Here is a 17,985-nt window from a genome sequence, read left to right on the forward strand (position 1 = left end):
AGAGGCTTCACGCACATCAAACAGAGGAAGCTGAAGTCTACACAGCAGCTCCTTCCTCAGTAACTCAAACATACTCATCTTGCCCAGGCTGAAGCTGCCACAGGGACTCGCAGCTGAGAGTGTGTTCACTGCTGGTTGAAGTATTTGTCTTAAATCTGCCAAATGTTAACACCACAACTGTATTTGGTTGAACCTTTGGTTGACTTTTATAGAATCAGATTTACTGTACTACTTGACTGTAGTTTTACAGCTAAGACAATTATTACTGAAAACTTATCATCAGTGTTAACAGAACATACAGATATATTTATCAATGACTTCTGATTGACCACAGAACACATTTTGAGGGTCTTCTACACTTAAAGGAGTAGTTCAACATTTTGGCACTTGTTTGCTTTCTCGAGAGTGTGAGACCATGGGAATCACTCTCATGTCTGTTAATATGAAGCTAAAGCCAGCAGCCTATTAAGAAGACTAAAAGTCTACAGCCACACTGTCGGCTGTGTGAGGCTGCACCGCGGCACACCGGCGCTTTGTGCCAAATGCTAACATGCTGATGGGGATCTGTTTAGCAGGTAGTTGAGCATGTTAGCATGCTAACATTCACTAACGAGCACTAAATGCACAATTGCAATTCATCCTCAGGAGGAAATGAATGTCTGCCACATATTCCACGGTAATCCATCCAATGCTTGTTGAGACATCTCACTGAAAGCCACAAACATCAACCTCACGCAATTTAATTGAGAAGATAACTCACAATTAAACTGAAATAAGAATCATATGATGTAGTAAAATCTACAACCTGCAGCCGTGTTTGATGCAGTAGTAGCTCACAAATTCTCTTTTGAAAAATAAAAACCTTTGCACAACCAAATTACAGCCTGATTCAACAAAGCTGTAAAGTCAGCCACTGGCTTTCATAGTACAGGTCTGTATACTCTGGTATACAGCACATTGTGAGACAACAGAAATGTGTCTGCTGTCAGAGATTTTGCTGTACAGTTCGCTGTCCTGTTTGTTTACCAAGGTTACAATCCTTTTAATCTCTCTGGCTGTGTTCGGCTGTTGCAGGCAATGTTGCAAGTCAGTTAGCTGGACTGAATCCATAATATGGCTTTGAGAAGAAAAGAAAAAATCACCAGCATTAAACCCACAGCTCCCTTTTGTTACCTTTTACTTTTTATTGTGTAATGAATACACATAATTCTCACTGTCTGCTCCACATAGCTTCTAAGCATCCTCTGTCCCTCCCACCATTTCTCTTGATTCCTCCTTTGTATCTCCTTTCTCCTGCCGTGCACACTCTCCACCTCAACATTAATTCCTCCTCTTCTGTCTTCATCTTCATTTGTCACTACAAGGAAGTTTAATTTCTCTATTTCTGTCGTCCTGCTTTTGAAAATATTCATAGGTTGTAGTGGGCAGACACAGCAGTAATTTCTGGGTGTGATGAAGTGTCCCCCACAGCACGGATGTTTCCGGGCTCAATCTCTCTCTTAACAACAACAACGTCAATCACAGCTGTGGTCCACCCGCACAGGGGTGAAGGGAGGAAAGTGCACGGCTGTTGTGACAGGGGGCATCTGCCAAATGGTGGAACGGCAGAAAGGAGAAAGATGGAGGAGGACGAGGGTGCTACAGATGCATGACACACAACAGGAAAAACAATCACCTAATGGACACGTGAGATCCCTCGTGCAACAAACAGCTCGCGCTTTCTCCCTCATTCTCACCTCTCGCTGTCTGACAAACTACCGCCACACCACGAGAAGCCAAACACAAACACACACAGCTCTTCTGGCTCGTTGTGCGGCACACTCTGTGCTGGTTCTCCTCACATCTCCACTTTCATCTTGTCTGGGCATGGTGTTATTGAGTGAGTAGCATCTCGCTATCTTTCGCACAAGGAGGAAGAAGCTGGGTGTGTTTGTGTGCGTGTGTGTGTGTGTGTCAGAGAGAGAGAGAGAGAGAGAGAGAGAGAGAGAGAGAGAGAGAGAGAGAGAGAGAGAGAGGTATTGATCTAAGCGCTGCTAAAAGGATAAAGGAGTCCAAGCAAGCATGTCCTCACTTCTGTCACGCCATCAACATTGTCTTTTTCGCTGCACTGGTAACGCTCTGTCCTTACAATGCAAACCAAGTCATTGCTGTAACCAGTAGTTGCTGATTTCAAAATTAATCACCAACAAAGAAAAAATGCCAAACATGAACTGGCTCCTGCTTCTCTGCTTGTATCTATTTTAGAGCTGAGGGTAATGATTATTCTAATCGTCGATCAATTAACTGTTGAGTCTACAAAACATCAGAAAAATGCCTGTCACAGATTCCCAAAGCTCTAGATGACACTTCCAATAGCTTCTTTTGTCTAAAGCCCAAAAATATTTAACTTACAGTCATAAAACAAAGAGAAAAGCAACAAATTGTCATGTTTTAGAAGCTGAAACCCGTGAACTTTTGGCATTTTTGCTGATTATTCATTTAAATAATTAGCCAGTAATTAAAATTGTTGATCAGCTAATCAAATAATTGAAGAATCACTGCAGCTCTAATCTGTTTTATATCATTAGCTGAGCATCTTTTGGAGTATTAGTGAAGCAATTTGAAGACATTAACTTCAGCTCTGGTAAATTGAAATGGGAATTTTTCATAATTTCTGATACTTCAGAGATGAAACAATTAGTAGATTAATCAAAGAAATAGTCCAGAGATTCAACAATAATGGAAAAATAAAAATAAATAGTTGCAGCACTAGAACATTTGAGGAAGTGGACACATTAACATATGACCAAAAGCAATCCAATGCAGTAACCCTGCTCTTGTGACGGTATGAGATCCAAAGATAAGAGTGGACTGTGCTGTACTGTCAGGTGTGTTAATCTGCGCCCCTTTAAAGGAAGTGGAGGGGCAAACAGAGATGAGCCAAATCTTAGAGTACAAATGAAAGACTAGTGTTGCATGTGTGCTTACTTCTAACCCTCCATTGTGCTCTGCTCTACATTTAGCTTCAGTCTGCATATGGCAGACAGTTTACAGTAAACATACACATGAATGCAGGTATGAACCTCCACGCTAACAGAAGCACACAGACACACAATCAGAGAGACAGATAGAGACACAGATAGAGAGAGGGAGTGTGTAAACACATATATAGTGTATTCAGAGTGTGGACTATAAATAGCAGGTTGTGGAAGCCAGTTTCTGTCCTCACTGGCAGTTCATAAAAAGCTCTGGAGCAGGGGACATGTGTCCCTGTTTGAGTGCCTGCTATGACCCACATCCTGTCTCCTAATACTGGGCCACTCACTCACTGCTACCGAACACGCACCATAAACTGCAGGAGCATCCGAGCTGTCCAAAGTCATTAATTACAGACCTTGGAGTTGTAGACCTTGGGGAAATGTTATCACCTTACAGTAGGTGCTCTAGGTATTTGAATCACGATGGACACTTTTAACAGTCCTTTTTCATGAACTGGTTGTCTTAATCTGCAATCTCGGAAAAATCATTTTCAACTCTGTCATGGCAAGAGGTGATTATTCATCCACACATAAATGTCTGTCTTTGAGAAGATGATTAAAATCCCCAAAAGAGACCAAACTGAAGGGCAGAAAAGCATAGCAGCAGTATCTCAGGGAGGTGCAGAAAGCAGCAAAACTTACCAATAAGACCTCTCTAATGATGGGTCAACCACATGATGGCAGTGATTTTCTTACGCTCAACTCATGACACAAAGACAGTTCTCTCTTAATTACTTAAAAACACAGTTGCATTTCATTAGCGAAGGTCACTGTACTTTAGTTTTGTCATGAGATGACATAGAAAGCTGCTTTAGAGGAGTCTATAGGTACACAAGATGTTTAATTATTTCACATTCCAGTGAAACTTCACTTCCACCTTCACCAGAACATCTAAACAGAAACATCTTCCAGTTCCTTAATCTCATTAAAATGGACACAGACAGGATCTGCTTCGAGGAGTTTGCATTTTCCAAATGTTTTTGCATGCTTCTGCCACTACGCACTGTAAATGAGCAAGTACTCGTGACAAACCATTTAGAGGCCATTTTATCTGGCTTCAGAGAAAAGCATATTCTAAGGCCATATGGCTGCTGAATCTTTTACAATGCACAAGGCTCAACTTTCACTGTTTTTGCAGCCAAAAATTCATAATTTCCTTCTTATATTGCTCCACATCATTTGGCATTTTGTCATCACAAATACTGAGCTCATACAGACCCAATGAAATGCTACTACACTAGAATTATCACCAAGGTCAAGGAAAAAATACAAATGGGGTTGTATTTAGTTGAAACTGGCAAACACTGTTTTTTACTATACACTGTAAAAATAAATAAATAAATAAAAAAATAAATCACATTTTTGCATGAAACCAAGTTGCACTGCAGCCTTTTCTGGTGGGCTGATACAAGCTGTGTGAGTTTATACTAAGAGGGAAGCTGTTATCTGTGGAGGCTGACTAAATATTTCATTCATGTGGCTGAGTGAATGTTTGGATGGTCTAAAAGTGGCCCGAGCCTGCCAGGGATATCCACATGTCCCTGTTATGTACCGCACATGAGAACAAGGCTGAAGGATTAAAAAATGTGATCTGTAACTGTACGAACTATAATGTTGGAACTACAAAAAAGAGGAAAGATGGATGTGAAAGGTTTTTAGTGCACCTGAAATTAGATTTCATGAGCCTTCAATTTAAATGACACTTTTAAGCCATGCTCGAGGGCGTGGCTCTAGGGATAGCAGAGCCGGTCAGTCGGTCCATCTCTTTGGTCCAGTCTGAAATATCTTAAGTATTGCACAGATTGCCATGAAATTGTATACAGATATTCATGTTCCCTAGAGGACAAACCCTCTTGATTTCAGTGATCCCCTGACAAATTTTTTACTTTGACGATGTCTCCTGATAACTTTGCCGACTTTCCTTCTCGCGCTGTCGTGTCACAATGAAGTTCACATTTGTGGTTTTGACTGAAACGTTTTAGCGAATGCTAACATGCTAACACGTTAAACTAAGATGATGAACTCATTAAATCTTATACCTACTTAACATCAGCATGTTAGCATTATCATATTAGCATGGTGATGTTAGCGCAAATCACTGCTGTGCTACGGAGCCACTAGCATGGCTGTAGACTCTTTGTCTCATGTCTATGTGTATTTATTATATTTAACACAATTGATATTGATTATCAGGTGGAAAACAGACATATGAACAGTTTATCTTTTCTGTTCTATTCTACTTCATCCCTGTTGTTAAATTTGGTCCTTTGTTAGTTGAGTACCTTGTTTGCAGGTGAAGTAGCAACAGCACACTCCTATATTTAGTACAGGAACCTGATCCTGAACTTCTTTTCTACCATTAACACTAGTCTGAAAATGAACCCCGAACCAAACCCTGGATGTCTGCAGACTGTGTTCCACACTATTGTTTCACCTCACTCAGTATATTTTCACCTGACATAATATAGTCACTCGATAGCGCTGCATTACTATTAGAGCATGCTTCAGAAGTCAAAAATAAAAATGTGTTCATGGTGTCATATTTTTCAAAATGGTTTGGTTGTGCAGAAGCTGCCAAGAGAAATGAAGTGTTGTTTGAAGTGAACGTTTGCTCCTCAAGCAGAGTGATGCGATAAGCCTCCTGGCTTTTTGGCTTTACCCGCACATCTGTTATTACTCCATGATTCCTTCCTTTTGTGTTAACCTGTCCGAATTTTGCTCAATCTTTTTACATTTCATGTTTCTATTTCATATTGTGCAAACACACAAATGAAGTTGCAGGATGTCAGACTAAAGCTGAAATCTGTCTCTGCATCCTCTGCAGCTTCTCTCTTGATGTCCTCTTCTGACCTTTGGTTCAGTTTGGTTCACTGTTCACCTGGGGCCAAGACAGCCTGAACACCCCTCCACCCACACCCACACGACCTCCTGTTTGACTGTTCAGATCTTTACTCCCCCGCCTGTCGTCACCAGAGACACAAACTACTTATAATTATGCCCACAATTTAGACAGTGAAAGAAAAAGAGAAAACCATCCGCACCACCACCACAACAGCAGCACACACAAACCCAGGTGAGAAAACGCCCTCCTGTGTATTAACAAAAGGCAGTGGAGCTGACAGCACTGTGGTGACATCTGATACCCTCATTCGCCTTCCTGCTGTTGATGGTCTGAGGAGCTTCCACTCATTGTCTAACACAGACATACACACACACTCGTGGACACACACAGACACAGCCAAACATCTGCTGTTTTAACCCCTGCTGGTTGTGAGTGTGGTGGGGGCGGCGGGGGGCACACGAGACCAAGCCACTTCCAACTGACCTGAGAGTGAGATAATCCTGATGGTGGGGCTGGACAGTGTGCAGGGAAATAGTTGTTTTTATCTAAATTAACTGACTAATAAAAAAAAATAACAACCTGAATCACATCTTCAGTTAAAGTGAAAATATAATATCACATCAAACTTAGGCTCATGCTCCCTCCACAACACAAGAAACCATAGCTACAGCATAAATTGGGGCGTGTTTCCAGGATAAACACACGCTCGGTGTTGATGGGGAGTGTGTGTTATGAAAACAGAGGCTGAGAGGTGACGTGAGAAGAAATTACGTGCATATCTCTGCGCAGACAGAGCAGGGGAGGAGCAGAGAAAGCCAACAGTCACACAGGGAGTTAGCAGGGAACTCTCTTGGGCCTCTAAGCCAATTACCGGAGCAGCATTGATTGAGGCAGCACTTTAAGGCCTCATCTACACAAGTAGTCCCTTAATACACTGGTCAGATGATGGGTGCGTCTCAACCACAAACTACGGCTAGATGTCCATTTGCATCCATTATGGTGTCATCTGGACAAATCTCTTTATAGACGCTAACAGGACTAATGCAGAATATTACAAAATATTTGGTCTGAACATGAGTTAAACTTATTCTAATTAAAAGATCTGTCCGTCCAGCTTGAAGTCTGCTGCTGCCGAGATGGACAGGTACTGGACCTGTTTCCTGAGTCCTGATCAGCTGACCTGGAGACCAAGGTGAGTATAACGTCCTGAGTGCCGTGGCTGTGTTCAATCAGCACTTCCATCCCCCATTAAAAGGATTGCTGGCCCATAATGATTTATGAAGGGGAACGGAGAGAGAATCAATGTAGCGGAGGCCCTCAGATTAATGATTAAGCAAATAGCAGCCCCTCTCCAGATCCTATCAGGGGCCAGGGTGCTGCTAAGAGCACGCCATGCTGTTGTAAGTTCAATTAAGTACCATGGGGTTGAGGAAGCTTCAGCAAAGAGCTTCACTGCCTCCTCTTCTCTCCCACAATGAAACACACATTCAAACAGTCTTCAAATCTCACTGTTAAACAGAACAGGTTCCTTGAATATTTTCCATCAAGTCTGTCTGCAATGCCACAAAAAAGGGTCACGTTTATGTATGTCAATCCTTTTTTTGGTACCAGCAGGAATGTGTCCATAGCGAAACATGTCAAGTACTGAAAGTGTGATTTATTTAGTCTTTGATAAGCCAGTTCCTGATTTCATTCAACATTTTGCTATCTTTGCTATCTATATTCTTGAGGCAAAGTTCTTTAATTCTTAAGCTTGTGCTTAAGATGACAATGAACATTTAACACCATTGTCTTATCTGCTGTAATTTAGGATTATTTTCATTATCGTTTTTCCTGTGGATTGTGTTCTCAATTAACTGATTTGACATTCTTCAAATGTCTTATTTTGTCTCACTAACAGTCCAGTTTCCTAAAATATTGAGTTTCTTGTCACATAACACAAAAATACAAAGCTGCAGATCATCACATCTGAAGAGCTGGAACTAGGTAATATTTGGGGTTTGTGACTAATAATTTCAGCTCTAAATTCAAATGTGGGTTTTGTGGAAAATCACGCTCATATTTCTCAAAATAAGTATATTTCTCAAAATGACTCTTTCACTGTCAGGTGTCTTCAAGTGTGGAAACATTTCAGACAATACCCAGTCCTAAATTTATGTAAAGGGTAACTTTCTTTATCAAAGAGTCCCTTCTATGTTTTTTTTTTTTTTTTTTTAAATAAGACGAGCGGGTTCCTCACTGTGATTGTTTGAATAAAGGGATGATGCAGTTACCCATTAAAGAGGAGAAGGACAGAGGGAGAGAGGCCAGACACACAATACTGCTGCTGCCCAACACAACAGGCCATTCTTTCAGCTCGCGCCACAACAGTCCTCACAGCTGAGTCCCAGCCGCTATTCTCCTGCTGTTCCCCCTGCTCCCTCCCCATCTCTCCTCTTTCAATATGGGGGTGAAGAATGAGGGAGGGGGGAGCTGAAAATGAATAGTGGGCAAGCACATCCAATCTGAAGCATCATTAGCTGGAAATCTTGCAAAATTACACAAGAGAAACGGGTGTTTATGGGAGAAAAGCAAGAAGGAAAAAAGGGAGAAGGAGCTTCCATTTAAAGAGTGAAGCAAGGAGGGCCGACTCAAGGAGGTAAAAATGTGGAAAGAACAAGATGAGGGAGAAGATGTGGCAGACAAACATGTACACACACACACACACACACACACACACACACACACACACACACACACACACACATCCGCCATCATCACAGACACATGGCACAACACACCACAGCCTATCAATATCACACCACAAATCTGCATAGGCACTGATTCCCACAGTCGCTCCTGGAAAAAAAAAAAATCCACCTGCCTCTGTATTTCTGCCTCTGTGTGCATCTGTTTATTCTCCCCACCCACATCCCTTCCTATCTAATCCCGGAAGCCAGGGCATCATTCCCAGGAGAAGAAGTAAATGTCACAGAATTACCTCTACACCGCCACTGCCGCTGCTGCTGCTGCTGCCTTCCTCTCCACACGTTATTCCACAGAAATATTCAAAAAGATAAATCCAAGTGGGCTGAATTCTGCTCCCCTTCTTCCAACCAAACCGTCCATGGATCATCCAGTTGTCTGCGAGCGACTGCTAGCTCCCAGCTTGCGAGCTCATTCAGGCAGGCAGCTAGTAGGCAGCTGCCGTTTTTCTTCAAAGCTCCACAAGCAGAGCAAATTAGAGGTCCAGCCCAGCTTAGAGGCTAAGCCATTGTGAGCTATTCACACTCCAGTTCCTGTCTAAGGCCAATGGCTGTAGCCCCCTGCATACTCCCGCCCACTGCCTGCCTTCCTCCCTCCCTCTTTCTCTCTCTCTCTCGCTCTCTCTCTCCCTCCTCTCCTCTGTCTTTCCCTTTTTCCCTTCTCCTGCTATCTTAGCCATAAATATAGACTCTTGACATTACCTAACACATGGTCCCTCCTGATAAACAGCCAGCTTCAGGCAGGTCGCGTGACTGATGAAACCTCTCCAGGGGTGAACACTGGGTTAAAGAAGGGTATAGAGGGCAGCAGGACAAGGATGAGGGTAAGGATGAAGATGGGAGGGGGGTACTATCGTGTGAAAGATGCTCCTGATGTTACCAGCTTAGTAAGATATACAGTAAACGTGTAAATATGATGATCAGGGTTTTAATCTTTCAGGACGGATTGCAGAGTTCGTTGCAGGTTGGATTTGTTTACTCTATGCTTTGACTGGACTAAAGCAGAGAGCCCGGACTTGATTAGGACCATGAGAGATTAAGAGCCCGATGGCAGACCAACGGAAAACCCATACCTGGCAGTGCAGGCCTGTACCTGCATGGACATGGACTGCTGCCCAGGCAACCTGACCACAAAACCCAGGAGCTGCCCTGAGGGAAGAGGACTGCAGCTTTCTGTTTGGATTCACACGGTCCACTCTTTGCCTCACTGTACCACAGCTACAAGTTATAAAAAAATAGCAGTTTTACTGGCCATAATCAACAAAATGTGTTGAATGCTGCAACTTCTCGATATAACCGTTCCATATTTTACTTTTAATACAACTGGAGATATTTTTCTAAATCTAATCCTGATGCACTTAATAGGGAATCGAAATGTACGATGAGCAATATGTCTGACATTTTCTGATGTTCCTGTCAACACGGCGCTTCAGTATTTACGAACATCTTGGTCGCTAAATCATAGGCTACTTAGGCTAGCAATAGCAGTGCGACTCTAAAAATAACATTTGTTTCTGAGGAATGGCTGATTTAGGTAGGACAAGGTTGGACATGTTTTTGTTGGATTAACATAAAGCTAAGCTCCATTTGTAGCTCGCCAACAGAACATCCTTCTGCACAATTTTGCAATGTCAAACAAGGGAAGCGAAGACTCCGCATATTAAGGGATTATTTCACTTTCATTCATACTGACTTATCAGATTTAACATTTAGGATTCTGGCATATCTTTAAAATACAAATGTTGCCTGTAAAGTCTCTGACGACTGGTCAACCTGTAGTGAAATTACACTGCAGGAATTCTACATTTTTGGAAGTGCACTTATTTACAGTCTTGCTGAGGAGAAAAGCACTCATGTATGAAGCTACAGCCAACAGATTAGCCTAGTTTAGCACAATGACGAGGAAACAACCAACTTGGCTCTGTTTTATGATAAAATGTCTAGCTACCAGCACCTTTAAAGGAACAAACATGTTAATTAACTTTCGCTTTCCCCTTGCTTCCAGTCTTCAAGCTAACTGCATGCTGGCTGTAGCTTTATGTTTCGTGGACAGACATAAGAGTGGTATCGATCTTCTCATCTAACTCAGCAAGAAAGTGAATACGTGCATTTACCAAAATGTCAAACTACTCCTTAAGGGATCACCTACACTGACAAAATGGCAGCGATATGGTGGGGGATGAATAAAACATTCATTTAACATGCTGTATGTCATTTACAATTTGCAAAATGGCTAAACACACGACTCAGCTATTCTGATAACTACATATTCAAACAAAGAGCGAAAACATGAAATCACCTTTCACTGACTGCATGAGACATACTGCCAAACCTGCAAGCAAAGAGCACTGATGGAGCGATGATATTTGTGAGGAGTAAATATGATAGAAAAACAGCAGATACTGTAAGCACCCACATGTACACAAAGTTCAGTGAAGAAAGTTAAAGCATATCCGTTTTTAGATCAATCTGGCGTCATCACACTCACTGCTTGGAGGCATCGAGGCTTGCAAACACTTATGAGCTACAGTATGTGGGCTAGCTGGCCACAACTGTGGATCCACATCCAAACCATCACAAGACTCTCACACACAGCTGAGTCCAGTAAAGTACGACATGATCATCACAGGGAATCTTTGTGCAGGCTGCGAATTAGCACAGTTCATTTCCCTGACCTCAAAGACGGGCTTATCTTCATCATCCTCCACTGACAACAACACAAACAGATACACGAGCTAGCAGTCTGAAATCTAAACATCAATCTGTAAATGAGAGAATTCACACCTGCTTTGATCAACAATCTCAAGTTCTGGTTTAGTTCCATGTGGACAGGACTCCCAGTTTGGCTGAAGTATCACTGTGGTCTGAGCAGACAACGACTGCAGCCCCTCCAAGCCATACAGAGAGAACTACATGAAGCATTTCTGCAGTTGTGGGATGAGATAGTGGCTCATTAATCAGAGACTGATTACTTTAAATTGACTTGAGTGACTCTGGGGTGATCCTGTCAACAATCTTCACAAGATCAAAGACTGATTGCATTACATGAGATTGGAAGGGAAGCATGAATAAGGATTTTGAAGAGCAATGATATTACTGTGAGCTACACTTTATATTCTGGATCACAGTGGTTTCTCTTCGGGTTTGCTTTAGTTACTGTAAAGAACAGCTTGTTCTAAACTCTAAGTGCAGAAACAGAAATAGAGGCTGTGTGGTTGCAATGGTTTCTTCTGGATAATGTGCCGTAAGATGTCTTTGAAAAGGGCCTGGAAGAGATTGTTAATAAGAAAAACAATGTCAGAGACCACAGCCTCCAGTGCCACCTTCCACCCACTCACCAATCACACTCAACAGTAAAACAAGAAGGATGATCTGCAGTCCTTTTGGCCTGTATGTGATTTATTTTAATGGTGACAACTGACGTTTGCCTGTTTGTGACTGTAAAATATGCTAAATAAGGCAATGAACGCATGCATTAAACATTAACCTCACACACACAGATAGTCCATGTAAACACACAGAGGCTGCACCTGTCTTCATACATCATTACTATGCAAAAAACACATATTTGCCCAGCTTCCTCAATGAGCTCGTTTTTCCATCCCTCGTCGTTCCCAGAGCGAATCGTGTGTTAACACAGCAGATATTTGGTTACATGAACAAAATATGAACCGTGCGTATGTGAAAAGCAGGCAAACAGAAGCTGGGGCCCACTCATCCGTTACAAGAATGAATGGCCATCATTAGCATGAGGCTCCCCAGCAGCACCCTGCAATGCAGCGACACACACAATGGCGAGTGCCACGCTTCCCCCTGCCGTTCCCCCAGAGAAGCCCTTTTGTTTGAGCAGCATCTGGACCTGACCTCCATCCATTCGAGGCTGATGACCCCCCTCTCTGCTCTCTCTCAGCTCCTCATCTCTTCTCCTCTCCTAACCTCCTCTCAAAAACCTGCTCTGCCTCTACAGAAACCCCCCTCCTCCTCCTCCTTCATCTCCTCTCCTCTCCTTTCCTATACCATGTCCGTTCTTCACACACAGATACCCTCTCTCCCTCCCTCTTCCAGCTAAGGAGAGCAGCCATCTCTTGCTTCTTGAAAAGAAGGTCTGTGTACTAGTGGGCCTTACACAAAGCCTGCAGGGTGAATTAGAAAACCAAAGAGGAAAAAGCACCAGGGCTACTGGCCATCTGTCCCTCTGGGTTGGACGTGCCTGCTCCGAGTGTGCCTGCCCCCCTCTTTCCCCTCACATAATTCCCACCCCTACCCCCACCTTCCCTGATTCCCTTAGCCTATATACACAGCATCAACCACACACACACTCTCTGCCATGCATACATCACAGGCATCGGATGGTGGATGGCAGTGAGAGTGGAAAAAAAAGAAGAAGGAGACAAGGAGGAGAGAATAAGGAGCTGCCACTTGCCTGGATGCAGAGCGAGCCTGGAGCCAAGCCGTAATCCCTTTTCTTTGTGTGAACAGCAAACAGAGAAATTTGTCTCCAACAATGATTTCCCCGAGTATCGGCAGTGGAGTGGAAAACAAGGAAGCGAGGAAGTGAAGGACAGTGAAGAGGGGAGGGAGAAATAGAGAGAGAGAGAGAGCGAGAGAGAGAGAGAGAGAGAGAGAGAGAGAGAGAGAGAAGAGGCGATGGAGGGTGAGAGCAGCAGAGGCAGGGAGACAGTGGGAGCAGCTAGAGTGTGACAGAGAGAGACAGAGGAAGGCAGCAGCCACCGCCGAACCACAGGGACGCTGACACTCACTGGAGGATTTGAAGTGAAGAGAGGAGGACGACAGAGAAGAGAGCAGAGAGAGAGGGAGGGAGAGATCAGGTGGGGGGAGGGAGGATTGGTTCACTCTGTGGCTCAAACGCTGGGATAACGCCGAGATAACCCTCATCCCCAAGCAGCAGCTGTAGACGTGAGAGGGAAATGAATCCCACGAGACAGCGACTTCTCTATCAATTGTGACATTTGCTGCACATGATAACAATGGCCATCTGTAGCAGCGGGGCTATGAAGGAGAGGGGAAAGGGGGAGGTGGGGGCGGGTGCTCTTCCTATAAACACACATGCTGAAAAGAGGAAAAAAAGACCCACTTCGGCCAGTGGTGGAGGGGAAAGGCACCTGTTCGAGTCAAGCACGGGGAGAGGGAGCAACACATGTGCTCAGGAGAGGGGGAGGAGACATGAGGGACATGGAGACAAAGGAAACAGAGGGCTCAGAAGTGTGGCTTTTATTTGACTGCTTTTGTCATTCTGCCTTGTCATGCCAAGGAAATATTTGCATGTGTGTGTGTGAGAGAGAGACAATAAACAGGAGGTGGCAGCGATAGTAGGTCACCAAGAACGGGAGAGAGGGAGGAACAGGAAGACAGAAAGAGAGAGGGAGAGGAGGGGTAAACGCTATAAACATTTCAGTGTGAATGGCCGGCACTGTGTTGTGGCCCTTTGCTTTTTTTAGTCATTACCAGGAAAAATACAGTCAAAATACACTCAAAACTTACACAAATTTTTCCTCATTATTTAAAAGGATAAACCTGGTGATATCACATATTTGCCTTTATGTCAACAAATCAAACTGAAAGACCAAAATCAATGAAAATTCATTCTAAATCCTTATAAAAATTAACGTAGGTGTACTGCTGCCAGATCACACCAGAATGATGCTTGGACACTTTTTTTTTTCTCCAATTGAGGAACTAGAATACTCACAGTTTGCATAATCTGAAATTCATGGACATTTCTTTGACACACTTGAAGATCCGATCATCACTAAAGCATATGTCATTGAAGAGAGCCAATAAAAGAAAATACAGTGGTCAAAGTTCTGTGTACATTTAGGGGTGCTGAATGATCAACTCGTGCTTTGAGTAACATACAAGAGAACATTCCACCTTAAAAGTTGCCCGTGGCCATTGAGCAGCACAGTGAAATAAATGATTTTTTCTCCAGTCTACAGCCAGCTAATGTTAACTAGCAAAGATGAAAAGGCATCAAAGCATTCTTTCATTCATCATTCACTCCTCTGAGGGCTTCTTTATTTGTGATGCATTTGCAAAGAAACATTTCAAAGCCGGCCTGTTAAACTTGGCCAGCTTGTGCTGCGTCCACAGTGCCTGCAGGAAATGAAAGCTAGCTAAGCTACATTTTGATAGCCTGTTAGATGAGCATGACCTCTGCCTGCACTGCAAGCTTTCCTCAGATTAAATGTTTCAAATCTGGCTTCATTTGTATATGGGCATAAGTAACTAAATGAAATCATTCAAAACACAAACTACCTGTGTTCATTGCTCAATGGCACGCTAATTACAACCTTCTACATCCATGGTATCACTTACTTAGCTACCTGTTTGGCTGGCTGCCAGTACCCCGGTGCGGAGTTCTTGGTTGGGGCAGACTCCAGTCAGCTAATCAGGCCACAAGCTGCACAGCTAACTGAGCTTAGTAATTACTGGTAGCTAGTAGCTACAGAAAGATAGCAACAGCAAAGAGTATCGTGAACAGCAGTTAGTGGTGGTGATACGCTGCCCCTGATTTGTTTGAGGCAAACTTAGACAGGTGGCCATTCCTTACACTTTGTACCTTTAATCTTGCATTATAGCTGCACTCCTGTACTTAAAAACAAATAGCAGTACATAGTATATCCTACTCCTCTGTGCCATATACCTACATTGTTGTCCAAAAACACATCAGAGAGCCAAAGTGTTTCACTGGATGACATGTTTTATTGTGAATGTGGGCACTGTAGTTTATTTTGAGCCAATCCCACATGCACTGTTCTGCTGCTGTAAATACTCACTATAGCACACCAAATTCATGTCTGAAAATAGTCCCCAACAAACACTATTTACTCCTGAGTTTGCAGAGTAACTTTACATTCATGACCTGCCGAATTCTTTAATGATTTATCACCACAGAGTGGGCAGAGTCCATTCTGTGTCCATCCAATGGTGCTTTATTTAGAGACAGAGAACCTTTTATTTGGAGATGCAACCCAGAAAAAGTTGAATGTTTCCAATTAATGAGTAATCAGGGGCACTTCTTCCACAAAGATGTATTCAGGTGACCATCTGTCTAAGCAACAGACTGTGTTGCTTTATGCTGCAAACAAAATGCAATGCTGAACATCAACTGAGGCGAACATTTTTACACTTTGTTCATACAAAACAGATAATGCCAAGTCTGAGCACTGACTTCTTTTGGTATAAAAATACAGTTATACATTTAACATTTTAATATTGCAGCTGGTTCAGGTGTAGCTAATTTCAAATACTTTAACCACAGGTGTGTAGTTGCATCATATTTTAAAAGATCTGCTGTCAGTTCATGCATCTTCATGGAAACAATTTGATGGATTGCCTTGAATTTTTGTTCAAACCTTAATGGTCCCAGGGGATGAATCTTACTGACTTTGGTGGCCAAAATGTATTCAATACTTTTGGTTTATGACCAAATACAACTGTACCTGACAATCTAACAACATTCCAATCAGCCTCAACTGCAAATGTTAGCATGCAAACCCCCTAAAATAAGATGGTTAACATAGCAAACATTAAACCTGCAGAACAACAGCATGTTAGCATTGTGGGCATGCTAATGCCCTGCCCTCACAGAGCTGCTAGCATTGATGGAGACTTTTTTGATGGAGGCGTTTTAACAGTAAATCAGCTACAGTATTGTCGAGTTTTGCTAATCACCAAGAGCTAATGTAGCTCCATGAAAGTTTTTTTTCCTGCACATTTGGACTTTTGTCAGTACAATCAGTCTAAATCATTGCAAAAGGGAACACAGCTCATTGCAGCTCCAGAAAGCAGAGTGAAGAAAATCAAGATCTGACAACAATGAGGCTTTTTTTGTTAAAGATGATCAGAAAAAACACAATGAAACTCTGAAGGAAATGACTCCTGAGCCGCACATTGTTTCAGTTATCTATAATCTCACTGACCAAAAGGTTATTGCCCTAATTTAACTTTAGCTTCTCAGGAAACTCATGGTTGATGACCTCATTCATTAGAAACACATTTAACACATTTCAAATCTATCCACTATGATGAAACTTCCACATTTTAATATAGTCATTATGGTTATCTGTTAAATTTAGTGGAAGTAAAACACGTGTGATGGCCCACAGACTTTCCCACTATTGTTAAATGCAACTAGAAGGGCTTCACATAATCTCCTGACAGTAATGTCTAAATGAGGGACCCTTACAGTATGTGAATCCCAACCTTTTGGGCTTAAAACCCCTTAAAATGAAGAAATTGCTTCTTGGATTTGTCCCTTGAAGGATTTTTAGAGGCTTGACGAGGTGGAGGTATCAGGTATTTCACTGATTTCAGAAATGTTTTAGACCTGAACAGGTGAAATTGCTCAGGACATTACTCATTTTATGGATTTTAGAGGTCCAAAGAGGTGAAATATCCAGTATCTTACTCACTCAAAGGATTTCAGAGGCCTATTGAGGTGAAAGTATCGAGTAACTTTTAGTATTAGGGAATTTTACAGTAATTAGGAGGTACATGTATCCAGTATTTTCCCAGGAAAAAAGCAAAAATAAATGAAAAGTAAGAAAAAAAATCAGAAAGCATCTGGTGTCCCCTCAGATTTCCAAAATGCCTTACAACATATTCAGCATTTTTTATTTTTGTCTGTGCTTTTTAAAGTTTAATGTCTGTCCTCTGTGCACAGAGGCCTTTCCATCGTCCTGTTATGTTTGCAAGAGCCCAACATGCTCATCACATAATCAGGCAGGAATCTATTTTCAATATATCAGAACATCATAATCCCAGGCAGGGCACCGGGGGAGGCTCAGAGAGGCGGATTTACCGGTCACATGGCTGAGCGCAAAAGAAGGACAGACAGCTGAGATAGAAAGGCAGAGAGTGAAAAAGCAAAGAAAAAGACAGACAGAAGGAGGGAAAAATACATTAATCTGGTCGAGAACCCACATTTTATTAGGGAGCACGGCAATGCAAATACATGCAAACGAACACACACAGACAGGGCCCAGTCCATAGCAACAGGAGGAAGTGGTGTTTGATGGGAATGATGATCCTTTTCTCGGTTGATTAAATGATGTCTATGCATATGTGAGATAAAACAATTCCTCAAGGGGGAAACAAACACACACGCACACACACACACGCACACACATGTACACACGCAGTCTAATCACTCCCACAATAGATTCACCGTGTCATTCAATTGAAACACTTCAAGCCTCGAGCTTTGTGGTCGTCACAACTTAAACAAAACCTTTTCAGAACACAAACATGACATGAGTACAGTAGAACATTAAACTGAGCAGAGCTGGACTGTGTCACCCAACCGCACATCCAGCTGCTTGTGATGTAAGCGAGCCCAGCTGTGGAGTCTGGCATGGTG

General features: G+C 42.6%; 1 protein-coding gene across 14 annotated transcripts in view; it reads right to left on the reverse strand.

Moving 5' to 3' along the window:
• The window catches only part of LOC143326627 (membrane-associated guanylate kinase, WW and PDZ domain-containing protein 1-like), a 94,482-nt gene that overhangs the window by 44,313 nt on the left and 32,184 nt on the right, over window positions 1-17,985 (reverse strand). The window contains exon 1 of one of the 14 annotated variants that reach the window (XM_076740362.1): window positions 13,027-13,370. The exons of 10 other annotated variants lie outside the window; for them this stretch is intronic. The gene's annotated coding sequence lies outside the window, so the exon portion shown is untranslated. Of the gene's footprint in view, window positions 1-8,839; window positions 9,115-13,026; window positions 13,371-17,985 lie in introns of those variants that run through there. 3 more of the 14 variants (XM_076740364.1, XM_076740363.1, XM_076740361.1) reach the window with 3 other exon arrangements.

Source organism: Chaetodon auriga, chromosome 10 (genome assembly GCF_051107435.1).
Source record: "Chaetodon auriga isolate fChaAug3 chromosome 10, fChaAug3.hap1, whole genome shotgun sequence".
NCBI classification, from domain to species: domain Eukaryota; kingdom Metazoa; phylum Chordata; class Actinopteri; order Chaetodontiformes; family Chaetodontidae; genus Chaetodon; species Chaetodon auriga.